Source organism: Oncorhynchus kisutch, linkage group LG23, assembly GCF_002021735.2.
Source record: "Oncorhynchus kisutch isolate 150728-3 linkage group LG23, Okis_V2, whole genome shotgun sequence".
Classification (NCBI taxonomy): Eukaryota; Metazoa; Chordata; class Actinopteri; order Salmoniformes; family Salmonidae; genus Oncorhynchus; species Oncorhynchus kisutch.
The window spans coordinates 19,732,620-19,737,321 of record NC_034196.2 but is presented as its reverse complement, the minus strand read 5'-3'; positions in this window follow the sequence as shown (position 1 = coordinate 19,737,321).

Sequence of the window (4,702 nt, the reverse complement as noted above, 5' to 3'; positions counted from 1 at the left end):
GCAGAAAAAGATCAGGGTGCCTTGTGAGGATTATGCGACGAGAGGCTAACCTGCCCATGCCTTCCGTCCTGCTAGCTAAAGTTCAATCGCTGGAAAATAAAAGCACGTTTATCCTACCAAAACACTGTAATATCTTATTTTTCACCAAGTCGTGGCTGAACAATGACATTAAGAACATAAAGCTGGCGGGTTATACACTCTATCGGCAGGACAGAACAGCAGCCTCTGGTAAGACACGATGCAGGGGCCTATGCATATTTACAAACAACATCTGGTGCATGATATCTAAGGAAGTCTCAAGGTTTTCCTCACCTGAGGTAGAGTATCTCATGATAAGCTGTAGAGCACACTATCTAACTAGAGAGGTTACATCTGTATTTTTCATAGTTGTCTACATACCACCACAGACCGATGCTGGGACTAAAACCGCACTCAATGAGCTGTATACCGCCATAATCAAACAGGAAAACTCTAATCCAGAGGCGGTGCTCCTAGTGGCCGGGGACTTTAACGCAGGGAAACTTAAATCAGTTTTACCTAATTTCTATCAGCATGTTAAATGTGCAACCAGAGGGAAAAATTCTAGACCACCTTTACTCCACACACAGAGACTCGTACAAAGCTCTCCCTTACCCTCCATTTGGCAAATCTGACCATAATTCTGTCCTCCTGATTCTTGCTTACAAGCAAACAAAGGATCCGCTTCGGGAAAGATGTATTCCTGGTCGTAATGATGGTAAGTTGACATCACTTTTATATCCAATAGTTCTTCCCGGTTGTATGTAATAACACTTGAGATTTTCTGGGCTAACAATGTAAGAAATTGTACATAAAAATGTTTTTTTCAAATGCTTTATTCTCTAAGGACCTGAAGCGAGGTGACCATCTCTGTCGGCGCCATCACCTCAGGAGGCTGAAGAAATTTGGATTGTCATCTAAAACACTCACAAACTTTTACAGATGCACCATCGAGAGCATCCTGTTTGGCTGTATCACCGCCTGGTAAGGCAATTGCACAGCCCTGAACTGCAAGGCTCTCCAGAGGGTAGTGCGGTCAAAACAATATATCACCGGGGTCAAACTACCTGCTCTCCAGGACACCTACAGTACCCGATGTCACAGGAAGGCCAAAAAGATCATCAAGGACAACAACCACCAGAGCCACTGCCTGTTCACCCCGCTATCATCCAGAAGGTGAGGTCAGTACAGCTGCATCAAAGCTGGGACCGAGAGAATGAAAAACAGCTTCTATCTGAAGGCCATCAGACTGTTAAACAGCCATCACTAACATAGAGAGGCTGATGCCAACATACAGACTCAAATCTCTGGCCACTTAAATGAATTTACTTAATAAAATGTATCACTGGTCACTTTAAAAATAATTTAAGAATGTTTACATATCCTACATTACTCATCTCATATGTATACACTTTTCTATACGATCTACTGCATCTTGCCTATGCCACATGCCATCACTCATCCATATATTTATATGTACAGTTGAAGTCGGAAGTTTTCATACACTTAGGTTAGTGTCATTAAAACTCTTTTTTCAATCACTCCACAAATTTCTTGTTAACAAACTATTGTTCTGGCAAGTCGGTTAAGACATCAACTTTGTGGATGACACAAGTACTTTTTCGAAAAATTGTTTACAGACAGATTATTTCACTTATAAATCACTGTATCACAATTCCAGTGAGTCAGAAGTTTACATACACTAAGTTGACTGTGCCTTTAAACAGCTTGGAACATTCCAGGAAATTATGTCATGGCTTTAGAAGCTTCTGATAGGCTAATTGACATCATTTGAGTCAATAGGAGGTGTAGCTGTGGATGTATTTCAAGGCCTACCTTCAAACTCAGTGCCTCTTTGCTTGAGATCATGGGAAAATCAAATGAAATCAATCAAGACCTCAGAAAAAAAAGTGTAGACCTCCACAAGTCTGGTTCATCCTTGGGAGCAATTTCCAAATGCCTGAAGGTACCACGTTCATCTGTACAAACAATAGTCCACAAGTATAAACATCATGGGATCACGCAGCCTTCATACCGCTCAGGAAGGAGACGCGTTCTGTCTCCTAGAGATGAATGTGCAAATCAATCCCAGAACAACAGCAAAGGGTCCTTGTGAAGACACTGGAGGAAACAGGTACAAAAGTATCTATATCCACAGTAAAACAAGTCCTATATCGACATAACCTGAAAGGCCACTCAGCAAGGAAGAAGCCACAGCTCCAAAACTGCCATATAAAAGCCAGACTACAGTTTGAAGCTGCACATGGAAATCAAGATTGTACTTTTTGGAGAAATGTCCTCTGGTCTGATGAAACAAAAATAGAACTGTTTGGCCATAATGACCATCGCTATATTTGGAGGAACAAGGGGGAGGCTTGCAAGCTGACGAACATCAACCCAACCGTGAAGCACAGGGGTGACAGCATCATGTTGTGGGGGTGCTTCACTGCATTAGGGACTGATGGCATCATGAGGCATGGAATATTTTGTAGATATATTGAAGCAACATCTCAAGACATCAGTCAGGAAGTTAAAGCTTGGTTGCAAATGGGTCTTCCAAATTGACAATGACCTTAAGCATTCTTCCAAAGTTGTGGCAAAATGGCTTAAGGACAACAAAGTCAAGGTATTGGAGTGGCCATATCAAAGCCCTGACTTCAATCCTCTAGAAAATTTGTGGGCAGAACTTAAAAAGTGTGTGCAAGCAAGATGGCCTACAAACCTGACTCAGTTACACCAGCTCTGTCAGGAGGAATGGGCAAAAATTCACTCAACCTATTGTGGGAGGCTTTTGGAAGGCTACCTGAAACGTTTGACCCAAGTTAAACCATTTCTAGGCAATGCTGCCAAATACTAATTGCCCACTGGGAATGTGATGAAAGAAATAAAAGCTGAAAAAAATTATTCTCTCTACTATTATTCTGACATTTCACATTCTTAAAATGAGGTGGTGATCCTAACTGACCCACGACAGGGACTTTTTACTAGGATTAAATATCAGGAATTGTGAAAAACTCAGTTTAAATGTAGTTGGCTAAGGTGTATGTAAACTTCTGACTCCAACTATATATGCATTGTTTGCGACCGATCAGTCTCCCATCGACCGATCAGATCCCCAGCCCCCCATCGACCGATCAGCCCCCCATCGACCGATCAGCCCCCCATCGACCGATCAGCCCCCCATCGACCGATCAGCCCCCCATCTAGCTAGCTAGATGTCTAAACAAAAGACTACATGTCTAAAGAAAACACTTTGCCAGATGATTACTTGACCCATCAAGTTAGAGTGTCTGGGGGTTGGTTATAGCATTTCCTTCACATGACCCACCAATTTAGACAACTGTGCGTCAGATAAGTGTCATCTATTAATTTAAAAAAATGTATTAAATATTTTTATCTGGACACAATCTGTTTTTTATATGGCTACTATGCAAGTATCCATTTCACTGTAGTGTTTACACATTCTGTATCCTGTGCATGTGACAATTCAACTGTTAATTTGATTTGATATGGTGTGTGTTTACCAGAGACAGTCATGTGAAGAACAACATGACCTGCACCAAAGTCAGAGTTAGGATATAGGCCATGGACTAAATAAGGTGTGTTTTTACCTGCAGTCTTTCTAGATTACTACTTTCAGCACTTTTAGTCTTGAAATATTTTGTTGTTTACTACACTAATCACTCTGTTTAGTAAATGCTGAATGGGTGCAGACAAAGAAGAGCTCTCTAGTAGGTGACCCAAAACATTTTAAGGCCATTTTCTCAACAGTGGTTTTACAAGTTTATCAACTTTCAAAGCAGAATTACTTTCCCATTGTTCTTCAACTGCAGTGTCTGATATAGCATTTTATAGCTCGGAGTTTATACTTTTATCCAAAGTAAAAAAAACACTGTTTCAAATTTTGCTACATAAGCCCGAATTGAGGCGGTTGGTCAAAAATGTCCTCTCCAGAATGGATTTGAGAAATACTGTATGATTGGTTGAGGATAGGCCTATGGCATTGGCCTACGTCTCGTCTTGCGCAGAATATCAGATCTCAACAACGATTGGAGACATATTTAACATCACCAGTAGGCTAGACTACCACATCCTTATGATAACTTTATATATTTTCATAAGGGTAAAGTGGCTGTAAGAGACAGGTTGGGAGATCTGACTGAAATATGGTCAAATCTACTTTCTTCTAAATTAGTGGTGTTTGAATTCATTGATAAAATGCGGGACATGATTGTTTGGTTGCGTGACGTGAGACAAAGGGCCAAAATGCAGCACTGTCTGGGACAGTCTGGGACATGTGGTCACCCTAGGAACGTTCAATATTACACTGTATAACGTATCTCTGAGACACCGAATTTACGACTTTGTAATGAATGCGTCTGCGTCACGTCAGGCGTTCTGTAAGCATGCCGGAGACTAGAGAAAGTAACATTTTGGTTCAGCAAATAACATTTCGAAATGCTTCGGCTTGGTCGCATTCCTCTCTTTAGCACAAAGACACAACAAAGGCCGATGTGATCGTCCAATATCCTCTCTAGCACCCTAGTAACAGTACAGGGCACATTACATTAACCGCAGGAGCGTCATATGTGTATAATATCCAGGAATGGAAAGTGTTTCCCCGAAGTGAGTAGAAGGTAAGTTCCCTTCTGGCTCACAGTTAGTCTCAGCACTGTTTTCAATC